This window comes from Pseudophryne corroboree, chromosome 8 (genome assembly GCF_028390025.1).
Source record: "Pseudophryne corroboree isolate aPseCor3 chromosome 8, aPseCor3.hap2, whole genome shotgun sequence".
NCBI classification, from domain to species: domain Eukaryota; kingdom Metazoa; phylum Chordata; class Amphibia; order Anura; family Myobatrachidae; genus Pseudophryne; species Pseudophryne corroboree.
Genome location: NC_086451.1, coordinates 263,293,465 through 263,308,497, shown reverse-complemented (window position 1 = coordinate 263,308,497; position 15,033 = coordinate 263,293,465). Strand labels below are relative to the sequence as shown.

The 15,033-nt window shown below is 43.6% G+C and overlaps 1 long non-coding RNA gene across 2 annotated transcripts in view; it reads right to left on the bottom strand.

The window, feature by feature from the left end:
* LOC134948930 (uncharacterized) overlaps nucleotides 1–15,033 on the bottom strand; it is a 33,418-nt gene that overhangs the window by 10,559 nt on the left and 7,826 nt on the right. For both annotated transcript variants that reach the window (XR_010183062.1, XR_010183061.1), the window contains 2 exons: nucleotides 9,339–9,398; nucleotides 9,049–9,261 (listed from right to left, as the gene is read on the bottom strand). This is a non-coding gene — a long non-coding RNA (uncharacterized LOC134948930). The remainder of the gene's footprint in view (nucleotides 1–9,048; nucleotides 9,262–9,338; nucleotides 9,399–15,033) is intronic.

Below are 15,033 nucleotides of genomic sequence, written 5' to 3'. Positions count from 1 at the left end.
ATCTGCTGTCTCTGTGTCTCCCACCCTCTGATTTTCTTTCTCCTAGACTTTATCTCCTTCCCCATGACTCTCTCTCACATGACTGTCTCAGTGTCTCTCGCCATCTGACTGTCTCTCTCCCTCTAACTCTATCGCTCTCTCTCCTTTAATCTATCTCTCCCCTTCACTATCTCTGTGTCTCTGTCCCCTGAATTTGTTGCTATCTCCTCCTGACTCTATCGCTCTCCCCCTGACTCTGTCTCTCAGTGTCTCCCACCCTCTCATTTTCTTTCTCCTAGACTTTATCTCTCTCCCCGACTATCTCCATCAAAGTTTGTCTCTCTCCCTATAACTCTATCACTATCTCTCCTTGACTCTCTCTCTCTCCCCTTAACTTTCTCTCTATGTCTCTGTCCCCTGAATTTGTCACTCTCTTCTCCTAACTTTATCGCTCTCCCCCTGACTCTGTCTCTCACCCTTTGATTTTCTTTCTCCTAGACTTTATCTCTCTCCCTCTGACTATCTCTCTCACATGACTATCTCACTTTGTCTCTCCATCAAACTTTGTCTCTCTCCCTCTAACTCTGTCGCTCTCTCTCCTTGACTCTATCTCTCTCCCTTTAACTATCTCTGTCCCCTGAATTTTTTTGATCTCTCCTCCTGACTCTATCGCTCTGCCCCTGACTCTGTCTCTCAGTGTCTACCACCTTCTAATTTTCTTTTTCCTAGACTTTATCTCTCTCCCTCTGACTTTATCTCTCACATGACTCTGTCTCACTTTGTCTCTCTCCATCTAACTCTCTCTCTCCTTGACTCTATCTCTCTCCTCTTTACTGTCTCTCTGTCCCATTACTTTGTCGCTCTCTCCTCCTGACTCTATCGCTCTCCCCCTGACTCTGTCTCTGTACCTCCCAACCTCTGATTTTGTCTTTCAAGTAGACTTTATCTCTCTCCCCTGACTCTATCTCTCTCACATGACTCTGTTTCACTTTCTCTCTCCATCTGACTTTCTCTCTCCCTCTAACTCTATCTCTCTCCCCTTAATTATCTCTCTGTGTCTGTCCCCTGACTTTGTCACTCTCTACTCCTGACTCTATCGCTCTCCCCCTAACTCTGTCTCTGTGTCTCCCACCCTCTGATTTTCTTTCTCCTAGACTTTATCGCCTTCCCTCTGACTCTGTCTCTCTCACATGACTCTGTCTCAGTGTCTCTCTCCATCTGACTATATCTCTCCCTCTAACTCTATCACTCTCTCTCCTTTACTCTATCTCTCTCCCTCCTTTACTCTATCTCTCTCCCCTTAACTATCTGTGTCTCTGTCCCCTGAATTTGTCGCTATCTCCTCCTGACTCTATCGCTCTCCCCCAGACTCTGTCTCTCAGTGTCTCCCACCCTCTGATTTACTTTCTTCTAGACTTTATCTCTCTCTCCCTGACTATTTCTCATATGACTCTTTATCTCCATCAAACTTTGTCTCTCTCCCTATTACTCTATCACTCTCTCTCCTTGACTCTATCTCTCTCCCCTTAACTATCTCTCTATGTCTCTGTCCCCTGAATTTGTCACTCCCTCCTCCTAACTCTTTCGCTCTTCCCCTAACTCTGTCTCTCAGTGTCTCCCACCCTTTGATTTTCTTTCTCCTAGACTTTATCTCTCTCCCTCTGACAATCTCTCACATGACTCTGTCTCACTTTGTCTCTCCGTCAAACTTTGTCTCTCTCCCTCTAACTCCATCACTCTCTCTCTCCTTGACTCTATCTCTCTCCCTTTAACTATCTCTCTGTGTCTCTGACCCCTGAATTTGTCGCTCACTCCTCCCGACTCTATCGCTCTCCCCCTGACTGTCTCTCAGTGTCTACCACCCTCTAATTTTCTTTATCCTAGACTTTATCTCTCTCCCTCTGACTATCTATCTCACATGACTCTCTCACTTTGTCTCTCTATCAAACTTTGTCTTTCTCCCTCTAACTCTATTGCTCTCTTCTTGACTCTATCTCTTTCCCCTAAACTATCTCTGTGTCTCTGTCCCATGACTTTGTCGCTCTCTCCTCCTGACTCTATTGCACTCCCCTAACTCTGTCTCTCATTGTCTACCACCCTCTAATTTTCTTTCTCCTAGACTTTATCTCTCTCACATGACTGTCTCACTTTCTCTCTCCATCTGACTATAGTTTATTGTAATGTTAGCAGCCACACAGCAAAACACAAGCTAAAAATCATTCTCCATAAAGGAGCTGTACAATAAAGAGCATATTACCCCATATTAATAAAGATCTGTTTACAGACTACAGTGAGTGGCCAATTGAACACAGAAAAGTAGCAATCATGCCATAGCATTAGAGTCCAATTCCTAATTGTTTACAGTAGGTGTGAAAATCTCAGTGTGTGAGGCCTTTGTAGTAGATTCCTTGGAGAGTATAGATAGCATATATCCTGTCTGGGGGATGGCCTGGGATTTGAAATGAATAATTCAATTCCAATTTAAGTGTTTTCAGCTTCTAACTTTAGTCTATGCAGCTACAATATCAAAAGATTTTTTATACATTTCTTGTTCCTTGCAATAAACAAATATGGTATTAAAAAATATAATTGATTCAACTTCCTTCATAACTGGTCAAATAATGTAAAATGCTCAGGAAATGCACTCTTGTCTGTGAGGGGAGCCTGTGCCATTCCTTAGAGGAGAGTAGGGAGTGGGCATCACAGCATCTACTGTATAAAAGGGCCTACACAGTACACATGGGGTGACTGTGCTGAGCGATCTGAGCGATGCTAGATCACTCAGCAAGATTGCTCAGCACACAGCGCTGCACAACAATGTGTCAACGATGTGTGCTGAGCGATCTGTCAGGGCCAGTGAACACTGGCCCTGAGAGGCGATCTGACTAGATTTATCCTGCATGCAGGATCTTAATCGCTGCACCATTGCGACAACTGAACATCTATGTACTTGGGATATACAGTACCTATCAGCCACATAATCACTGTTGAAGTCTGGTTCCAGTTTAAGAAATATAGCATCATAACTATTTATTTACAGTTTCTTACATAGCGCAGCATAATTCTTTCCCATTCGTCCATTTAAAAAATATTAGTTATTTTGTGTGCACTGTGACTGTGTAAAGTAATTGCTATCACACAGAGCTGCCACTGCTGTGATCGGGCAGCGTGGGGGATGGGACTTGCTTGAGCTGTGTGCACTGTGCCTGATTGTTGTCATTCTGTTGGGGGAGGGGAGAACACACAGAGCTGCATAAAGGGGGTCATTCCAAGTTGATCGCTAGCTGCCGTTGTTCGCAGCACAGCGATCAGGCTTAAAATCTGCATTTCTGTGCATGCATATGTCCCGCAATGCGCATGCGCGACGTACGGGTACATAGCCCTTTGTGGTTTTGCACAGATTCTAGCAAAGTTTTCCTTCACACTGGCGCCCGCTAGAAGATTGACAGGAAGGGGGCGTTTCTGAGTGTCAACTGACCGTTTTCAGGGAATGTTTGGAAAAACGCAGGCGTGTCTGAAAAAATGCAGGCGTGGCCGGGCATTCGCTGGGTGGATGTGTGATGTCAAATCTGGACACGAATAGGCTGAAGTGATCGCAAGCACTGAGTAGGTTTAGAGCTACTCAGAAACTGCACAAACTGTTTTTGCAGAGCTCGGCTGCACATGCGTTCGCACTTCTGCTAAGCTAACATACACTCCCCAGTGGGCGGCGGCATAGCATTTGCACGGCTGCTACAATTGGCCAGCGAGTGATCAACTTAGAATGACCCCCAATGCTTGGTGCTCAGACCTGCATTAAATGCTTTGCTCACTACAAGGATACTAAAGGTTATGATTTGTGACATGGATAGACAAGGATGGAAAAAGTAAAAAAATATGAAAACATTCCCAAAACCTTGTGTTGACCATATGTGTGTTTTAACCATTTCCATGTCGACCATTTGCTGCTGTGAGTAGTTGTTTCCTAATTTGGGAGCAGTCGGTATATAATGAGCTGTCCAGGCTCATGGTAGTATTATGTAGTTTCAGGGGTGGTGATATCTGCGCTCACCTGATGTCTAGGTGTATGTGTCTTACATTATTACCAGTAATTTATATAGCGCACACATATTCCGCAGCGCTTTACAGAGAATATTCAGCCATTCACATCAGTCCCTACCCCAGTGGAGCTTACAATCTATATTCCCTACCACATGTACACACACACATTTGCACAAGGGTTAATTTTGTTAGGAACCAATTAACCTATCACTATATTTTGGGATTGTGGGAGGAAACTGGAGTACCCGGAGGAAGCCCACTCAAGTACGGGGAGAATATACAAACTCCACACATTATAATGAGTGTACAATGGTGTGTTTGTAGTGTTCTTTATTGCGACACAATGCTCAGGTCACATGCATATTAATTAGACCGGTAAAAAGAGAGGTTTTTAAAACTGCACAGGACCTGTGTTTGGTTCACACTATGATTAGTTAGAAATTCAAAAAACCAACATAAAGGCAATAAAGGGTCAATTACTCCTGGCACTTGGTTGGTGGTGCTCCCAGAAAAAATAGTTCAATAAACTTTAAGCTTAGTACATCAGGCCCAGTGCACTGTCCCAAGACAGACAACTAATTAGATTTCCATTTGCCCTCCCCCCTGCCTTATGTTAATGCTAATTGATGTTGTATTGAGACTTTTGTTCAGTCTCTTACTCACAAAGTAGCACATGCACTGTAAAGGGTCAAATACTCCTGGCACCTGGTTGGTGGTGCTCCCAGAAAAAATAGTACAATAAACTGTATAAATGGAAAATCTTTACATAGGAGGTAAAGACAAAAGGAGACTTTAAGTCTGTCCTGGGGCACACTTGTCAAAAATGATTAATAAAATATAACTTTTAATATTCACAATTAAAAAAGATCATCTCACAAAGCGACATGGCGACATGTAAAAATTGTAATCATAAACTTTTTGATACAGTAATCCAATGTATTATTATAGTGAAATATGCAGTATGCGGTATTGAAATACCCAAAAATCTCTCAGAGGTGTATTACCTCGTTACAATACTTTGAGAGAATTGGCTTCTCTATACTCACACCTTAACCACCAAACAATTGCAAAAAATGACAAGTATCAATAGTGCCTTTTAATTAGTATCATAATTTCCATATCAAATATCTGTGTGAAGTCTGCCCGGCTGCTGGGATGAGAGAGCCAGGTACCTATATGGAAGTTACTGTAATATGAGAGATGTATTGGAGATATATTAATACTACACAATTAGCTGCCGCTGCTAATATTCCTGTGTGCCTGATGGATAAATTGCCCTGCACATACAGATGTCCATGTTGCTGCCCACGGTGCTGTTGGTGGCTAGAGGTGGGAGGAGAAGCCACCAGCATCCATGATTCTGCTGACCGGAAGTTGGACCCGGTCACATGCTCGTTGCCAGGGGTTATATGCTCGCTGCCAGGGGTTACATATGCTTGTTGCCATAGGGGTTACATGTTTAGTGCCAGGGGGTTACATGCTCAGTGCCAGGGGGTTACATGCTCATTCTGGGTAGCGCTGGGTAATGGTCTAGTAATACCTCTAGCATCTGTCTCCTAGAAGGCAGCTGCCATTTTAAAGGGCCGTCTTCCATGCTGTCTGCATTGAATCTGCAGCTTCCAGTAGTAGGTAGAGCCTAAGCGTCTATTGGACCGGTGCTGCCCCCCCCCCCAGGACTCAGCCATCCAGGCTGCAGCCTTATGGCTGCTCAGGCCCCGGGTCTCATGTTTCTTCACCCGCTTGTATGGCAGACAGAGCACTGAATGACTTATTATGGAGCACAGCCAGCCCCAGCACTGGACTGATTTGTGGCAGACAGGCGCAGCACCCACTTGTATGGCAGACAGAGCACCCAGTGACTTATTAAGGCAGCACAGCCCCAGCACTGGACTGATTTGTGGCAGACAGGTGCAGCACCCACGTGTATGGCACACAGAGCACCCAGTGACTTATTATGGCAACACAGCCTCAGCGCTGGACCGATTTGTGGCAGACAGACGCAGCACCCACTTGTATGGCAGACACTGTCGATCTTCAGACCGGATCCCAGTGAAATATATGTGGTATTGAAATACCAAAAATTCTCTCTACTCACACCTTAACCACCAAACAATTGCAAAAAATGACAAGTATCAATAGTGCCTTTTAGTTAGTATCATAATTTCTATATCGAATCTCTGTGTGGAGTTTGTATGAACTCTTCATCAGCACATTATCAATCACAAGGAAAAAGATTTTTTTAAACATATAGGCAACATTGAGCCAGGTACATGTTGGAAGTTAGTATGAGAGATGTATTGGAAAAATATTAATACTTCACAATTAGCTGCTGCAGCTGATATTCCCATGTGCATGATCGATAAATTGCCCTGCACACACGGCTCATGGGGGTCATTCTGACCCGATCGCTGCTGCTGACCAGCCGCTGCGGGTCGTGTAGTAATGAGTAGCTCCCGGCCAGCACGCTAAAGCTGCGCTGGCCGGGAGCTACTCCTGAAGTACAAAAGCATCGCCGCTGTGCAATACTTTTGCACTTCTGCAGGGGGGGGGCGTAACTGACCTGCGGGGTGGACTAGCCCTGTGCTGGGCATCCCCCGCATGTCTCTGTTCCTGATCGTAGCCCTGCAAAATTTTGCAGGGTTACGATCAACTCGGAATGACACCCCATAGCTGCAATTTTGTTAGCAGATGGGCAAAACCATGGGGGTCATGCAGGCCTGATTGCACGCTAGGTTGTTTTGCTGAGCTGCGATCAGGACATAACTGCGCATGTGTGTGCCCCGCAATACGCAGGCGCGTCGCACAGGTACAAAGTGGATCGTTGCTGAGCAATGGATTTAATGAAGAATCCATTCACACAGACAATCGCAAGGAGATTGACTGGAAGAAAACATTTGTGGATGTCAACTGACCATTTTCTGGGAGTGTTTGGAAAAACGCAGGTGTGTCAATGCGTTTGCAGGGTGGGTGTCTGATGTAAATTCGGGGCAAACACTTTAGCCTGTTCGTGTCCGGAATTGATGTCAGACACCTGCCCAGCAAACGCTTGGACACGCCTGCGTTTTTCCAAACACTCCCAGAAAGCGTTCAGTTGCCACCCACAAATGCCCTCTTCCTGTCAATCTCCTTGCGATCTGCTGTGCGAATCGATTCTTCGTTAAATCCATTGCTCAGCAATGATCCGCTTTGTACCCGTACGACGCACATGCGCATTGAGGTGCATACGCATGTGCAGTTTCGACCTGATCGCACCGCTGCAAAACAACCTAGCGTGCGATCATTTCGGAATGACCCCCATGGTTTTGCCCATTTGCAAATAAAATGCTGCTAGAATCAGGTCTGAACTACTCCCTCTAGAATCTCTTTATCAGACTTTCTGCTTGCTCAGTTTCTGAAAATGCCACCTGCTGTCTGAAAAGTGGTACTGCACTATATTTCAGAGGAGATACACATGGCTTGCCGTGTATATCTTAAGAGGAAAGCTTATCTCGGGCCATGAATGGCAGGCCATGATACTTTTTTCAGAAAGGTAATAGTGGACACATCTGTAGATGATGCAGCACACTGGCCTGAGCCTGAGCAGTGCACACAGATATGGTATGTGACTGACTGAGTCACTGTGTGTATCGCTTTTTTCAGGCAGAGAACGGATATATTAAATAAACTGCACTGTGTGTCTGGTGGTCACTCACTATATAATATATTATGTACTCCTGGCTCCTGCTATAACCTATAACTGGCACTGCAGTAGTGCTCCCCAGTCTCCCCCACAATTATAAGCTGTGTGAGCTGAGCAGTCAGACAGATATATATAATATTATATATAGATAATAGATGATGCAGCACACTGGCCTGAGCCTGAGCAGTGCACACAGATATGGTATGTGACTGAGTCACTGTGTGCTGTGTATCGCTTTTTTCAGGCAGAGAACGGATTATAAATAAAACTGGTGGTCACTGGTCACTATCAGCAAAACTCTGCACTGTACTGAGTACTCCTAATGCTCCCCAAAATTAGTAAATCAAGTGTCTCTCTAATCTATTCTAAACGGAGAGGACGCCAGCCACGTCCTCTCCCTATCAATCTCAATGCACGTGTGAAAATGGCGGCGACGCGCGGCTCCTTATATAGAATCCGAGTCTCGCGATAGAATCCGAGCCTCGCGAGAATCCGACAGCGTCATGATGACGTTCGGGCGCGCTCGGGTTAACCGAGCAAGGCGGGAAGATCCGAGTCGCTCGGACCCGTGAAAAAAAACATGAAGTTCTGGCGGGTTCGGATTCAGAGAAACCGAACCCGCTCATCTCTAGTTCATAGACTCTAAGCCATAATGATATGTGAAACACGAAGATATTTCCCCATTTTACATTAATGCATGTTAAAATTGTGTATGGCCCTTCCTTTTGATAAACACAAACAAGGCAGTAAATGTGGTTTCTAACAAACTCATTAATTTGTAAAGCCAGTCATTTTTTTTTTAATCATAAAAACGAAAACTATATTTTATTTGTGTAATTTTCACAAAACATGCAAATGTGTTAAGTTGGACTATGTTTATAAATGGTGATGTGGGCCATGTTAAACATTTGTATTAAACCATGTGTTTTTAAATGTTTTTTTTTTAAATGTTATTACAAAAACAAAATGGATGCTATGGCCAACATGACATCTGAAAATGGGTGCTGTAATTTTGGCCAAAAAACACATGTGCTTGATAATTGACATTATGGCCATGACTAATAATGTGCCAAAATATAATTGTCTTGACACTACACAAATAGTGGTGCAGCTGAATTAACCATGAGAAGACCTAAGGATTTGAACAGACAATGATATGTGCAAGGTGATAAAGGCACAAGGCAAACAGATTCGTTTTTAAATTTATAAAGATTAATAATAAACTTTTTCAGCATATAACACCTTGCACATATCAGTGCTTAGTAAAATTAATATGACTTATCCATGTTCATTCATAGTCCACACTGTGTCAAACTTTTATTAATTTTTTTTTACAATTTTTTACTCACCAGACAGCTGAGGTGATCGTGGCTCATCACTTTGAGGACTTGCCAACATTTCCAGAGGTGGCTGGGGCAACACTGCGGAGATGCGCCGCCTGGGTGGTGAAGATGGAGCCGCAGACTCAGACTCCACACGACGTGTCTTTCTGGGCCTCCTAGGCAAACTCACAGAGCCCTGTGATGGCCGCCTTAGAGGAGGGCGGCTTGCAGAAGAAGAACCTATGTGAAAAGAAAAACATTATTATTATTTTTGCTTCTATGTGTTTGCCGAATATGTGAATACAGTGAATTCTTACCTGCATTCCCACCATCTTCATCAGTTGGCTGTGGCCTGTCTGTGGTGCTTCTCTGGCGTACTGTTGATACATTTGAAAAAACATTATGACCATACTTTAAATACTCCTTGTTATCTGAACTTCCTTATTGTGATGTAAACATCTGGACCCTAATGTTAAGTAAACTATTTTTTGTTTAAGCTATTCTGGATTCATTAATTGGGTGTGTATTCTTCAAATAAGATGGTGTTGCACTAAATAATCCATATCCAAAGGTTAATTCTGCACAATATTTTGCAGATAAATGTAAACAACAAATTGACACAAACAACATAAAAAAAAACACAATACACATCAATAACAAAAACAAAACAATATTTAATAAATGTTCTTTTAAAAAAGTTAGGGACAAGCAAGATCTCTGATTATGTATTAGAACTACACATACCAGCGTGCACTGCAACAGATGTATCATTCACTAATAACAAAACTCAGGCAATGCATGATGGGACTTGTAGTTTGGAAACACCTTTACAGCTACAGGTTGCACAAGCCTGCACTACATCACCAACACAATGTTTCTAATTTTAAAAACACAGTAACAATTAGCAGCATAAAAATTTGTAAAAATGCTATATCAAAAAATAATTTAAAACAAACTCACCATCCTGCCTTGGCCGGTCCGAATCCCGGACATGAGTCGCAGCAACCACTTCGGAAGGAATAAGGGACCGCACAGGCTCCTCCCAATCCCGATAAGTAGCACGGAAGGGGTGTCCACCCCCGGTTTGGCGGGCTGATTTTGCCTCCTTGGCCATCTTGGCCTTGACACGGCGCTTGATGTCATAAAAGCGCTTACCACACGTGTCCTCAGTCCGCCTCACCACACCCTCACTATTCACTATTCACTGCCGCTATAACTTTACCCCACAGGACAGACTTCCTACGTGAGGACACCTTGGCAGCATCCTGCCCAAACAATTGGCGATGATGCCTCATCAGCTCCCGCACCAAAGCCATGTTTTCAGCATAGCTGAACTTAACATTGCGCCCAGTCTTGGTAGTGGTGCGTGGCTGCGGAGCCACAGCACCATCACTATCACTGGATAACGCAGCAACAGGCACCCCCTCCTCCTCCTCACTAACCTCCTCCCTCTCACTCACCTCCTCCCTCTCACTCACCTCCTCCACCTCACTCACCTCCTCCCTCTCACTAACCTCCTCCACCACACTGACCTCTGACTGAGACATAATCCCTACAAACTACAAAAAACACAGAGAAAAAAAAAACATAAAACACACTCCTCCACTACCACTACACACCACACACCCAATACACACACACACACACACACACACACACACACACACACACACACACACACACTCACTCACAAACAATGACAATAGACTTTAAAAAAAAAACAAGGACAAAAAAGTAGACAAACTTTGAAAAAACTACACAACAAGTAAGACAATACTACTTACACACACAGTACAGCACTCAACAATCGAAAAACTACGCAACAAATCCACCAAAAACTCCACCAAACTCACCAACTCCTAATACACCTTCCTCTCTCCTCTCCACTAGCTAAACCCATGAGGTGCGGACGGTTTGGGGCGTTTTTATAGTAATGTGCACAGACACTCCTCCATCACGAATACAACCAATCACGGACGAGTGACAAAATCGAAACTTAGAAAAAAAAAACGCGGCCGTGAACGGACAAACACTGCCAGAACAGACATGTGACGCAGTCGTAAAAAAAACGAATAACACGGCCGAAAAACAACAAAAACGGCCGCATTCTAACGAAAAAAACACCAATGACATCGACATCGGACAACACGAAAAATACAAATACGACAGCTTAGTAAATTAGGCGTAACAAATTCAAAAAGTTGCACAAACACACTTTCGATGTCATTCGTGATGATTTTCACACCAAAACGGTAGTAATACGAATCTTAGTAAATATAACCCTATGGGGTATATTTACTAAGGTCCCGATTTTGACTGAGATGCCGTTTTTTCTTCAAAGTGTCATCTCGGTAATTTACTAAGCAAAAATCACGGCAGTGATGAGGGCATTCGTAATATTTTGGAAGTCATAGGAAAAAATCACGAATCAATACACCATCGGTCAAATACGCCTGCAATTTGGTAGAAATCGGGAATTTACTAAAAAGTGCAAATCACAAACACTGCCGACAACAGCCAAACACTGCCGTGCAGAAATACAATTCGTAAAAAAGTGCTAAAAAAAAAATAGACCTGCTTTTTTATCCCGTGTTTGGATAGGCATGCAGGGATCCATGAGATCCGTGCATGTTTATCAGTGGGAAGTGGATGGGAAAGTGTTAATTTTTAGGAAAAAAATTGTGTGGGGTCCCCCCTCCTAAGCAAAACCAGCCTCGGGCTCTTTGAGCCGGTCCTGGTTGCAAAAATATGGGGGAAAAATTGACAGGGGTTCCCCCATATTTAAACAACCAGCACCGGGCTCTGCGCCTGGTCCTGGTTCCAAAAATACGGGGGACAAAAAGCGTAGGGGTCCCCCGTATTTTTGAAACCAGCATCGGGCTCCACTAGCTGGACAGATAATGCCACAGCCGGGGGTCACTTTTATACAGCGCCCTGCGGCCGTGGCATTAAATACCCAACTAGTCACCCCTGGCCGGGGTACCCTGGAGGAGTGGGAACCCCTTCAATCAAGGGGTCCCCCCCCTCCAGCCACCCAAGGGCCAGGGGTGAAGCCCGAGGCTGTCCCCCCATCCATGGGCTGCGGATGGGAGGCTGATAGCCATTGTGTAAAAAAATGAATATTGTTTTTAGTAGCAGTACTACAAGTCCCAGCAAGCCTCCCCCGCAAGCTGGTACTTGGAGAACCACAAGTACCAGCATGCGGTGGAAAACCGGGCCCGCTGGTACCTGTAGTACTACTACTAAAAAAATACCCCAATAAAAACATAAGACACACACCTTGAAAGTATAACTTTAATACATACATCCACACCACCATATACACATACTTACCTTATGTTCACACGAGGTTCGGTCCTCTTCTCCATGTAGAATCCATGGTGTACCTGTTGAAAAAATTATACTCACAAAATCCAGGGTAGAAGCCTCTTCTTCTTGTAATCCATTTGTAATCCACGTACTTGTCAAAATAAAAAAACGGACACCCGACCTCGAACTGAAAGGGGCCCCATGTTTTCACATGGGACCCCTTTCCCCGAATGCCAGAAACCCCCTCTGACTTATGTCTAAGTGGGTTTCTTCAGCCAATCAGGGAGCGCCACGTTGTGGCACCCTCCTGATCGGCTGTGTGCTCCTGTACTGTCTGACAGGCGGCACACGGCAGTGTTACAATGTAGCGCCTATGCGCTCCATTGTAACCAATGGTGGGAACTTTGTGGTCAGCGGTTGACCGAAAGTAACCTCACCGCTGACCACAAAGTTCCCACCATTGGTTACAATGGAGCGCATAGGCGCTACATTGTAACACTGCCGTGTGCCGCCTGTCAGACAGTACAGGAGCACACAGCCGATTAATCCCAATCTCTGCCTAATTGAACAAAAAGTGTCCTTTAATTAATAAAGGTTATTAAACGTTTTTTAATTAGGTATGGTCCTCGCTGTATCAATCAAGTCCCATTGAAATATTGAAACGTTGTTCATACATCTTTGAATTACCTTTTATGTGCTGACAATATGTTCTGAAATGAAGAGGTATGTTTTTCACAACCTGTGCTTTTTGGTTCTCTTTTTTCCTCTTTCTTCATGTTATTTATTCTGTTTTCCTCCTCATGTTGCTATGTCATGTTCTTTTGATACCAATATGTCATGTTATATGTGAGTGTAAGATGCTTATTGCTATGTATTTGTTTTGACTTATTATTCTACAATTGTAGATTTTACCCCTGATGAAGTCTTGGAACAAGACGAAACGCGTTGGGTTATTTATCAATCTACTATCTGATGTTACCTCCGAATCTACAATAAGGAGAAGGAGGAAATCGTAGTGATATATCTACGCTTTTTCCTCATCACTACAAACTGATTGTTCAAATTGTGCGACAAATGTAAATGTATCAACTCTGTATACTTATGAACATTTGTGTCGGGTTTATATGTTGTTTTAATAAATTTTTATGTTAGTATTTGTTATCTGACGTAATTTATCTGGAGAGTACTGTAAGGGTCCGTTTTTAGGTAGGGCGTTGATATAACTCCCTTGGCGCCATCTCCTCTATTTCGTTTCATATATATATATATATATATATATATGAGTCAGTTACTGCTGCTGCAGAACATCTTCCACATTAACAAGTGTTGTTTTTGTATGTTAATAAACCAGCGTTATAGTAAACTATCAATTGTGTGGCTTAACATCACAATCAAACACCGCAACACTCTGCCAACAGGTTATGGGCCCAGCCCCACGTGTTTGAGTGATAGCCCAGAACAGAGGTACACAGAATAAAAGTACAACAGATTAATTTAAAGAAACATTTTATTAAAATGCTGAGAAGATGTATAGCACAGGGCACAGCATGAACTTTGCAAAATTGAAAGGTTCAGAGAACTACACTACATGGAAGTTTGCCATGGAGATGCAGCATAAGCGGAAAAAATTGTGGAAGGTCACAATAGACCCAGGAGCAGGTCCTTACCCAGATGATGTGGACTGAGCCATCAGCATGATAGGCTTAGCTGTGGAGCAGCATGTTTATTCTATAATCAGTGCGAAAGTGTCAGCGAAGGACACGTGGAAAGCCCTACAAAAGGCATATGAGGACAGAGGTCTGATGAGAAGGATAAGTTTGAAACGCATGCTATATGGGACAAAATTGAGTTCCTGCAAGGACATGAATGATTACTGTACATTGATAAGATATTGTCAATAGCTCAGCAGTTGGCCTCTGTGGGAACACAGGTGGACGAGGAGGAAGTGGCAATGGCGATGTTACAAAATCTGATGTCAGAATTAGATTTTTTGGTGGTGGCTTTGGAGTCTAATGATACTAAGCTGATAACAGAAATTGTAAGAGCCAAGTTACTACAGTTCCAAGAACGTATTCCTGTCGAGACCATAGCTGAGGGTTCTGCCTTACTCACAAAAGAGACAAAGTCCAAAAAGCTCAAGTTCAAGGTTTTTGAGTGTCACAAGTTGGGGCATAAGGCTTTAGATTGTTGGATGAGAAATTCCAGTGGTGCTCAGAAACAGCGTGACAAACTAAATGAGTCAGCACTGTATGTAGCAGATAGTGACAAGAAGGATTGCTGGTACATGGACTCAGGGGCCACTAGGCACTTCAGTTGCAATCATCATTGGTTCAGTTATTTAACACAGTGTGAAGCCACTACAGTAAAAGGGATTGGAAATAAAATCTTACTGCATCACAAGTTGGGACCATCACAGTGCGTTTAAGAATTGGAGGAGAAACAGTTTTTACAGATATCCAAGATGTATTATTCATGCCAGATTTGGGAAGTAATCCCATTGCTATCAGCGTTCTAGAGAAAAAGGGTTACAGAGTCCAGTTTGCGAAGGGCAAGTGTATGGTGCAAAATAAAGAGGGACTGTAATTGCAACCTGGTGCAACCAACTATATGTCGTGGACACTGAGGAGTGTTCTGCAATGATGGCTACTGATGCAAACCAATCAATGGAGCTGTGGCACAAACGTTTGGGTCATCTAGGTAATG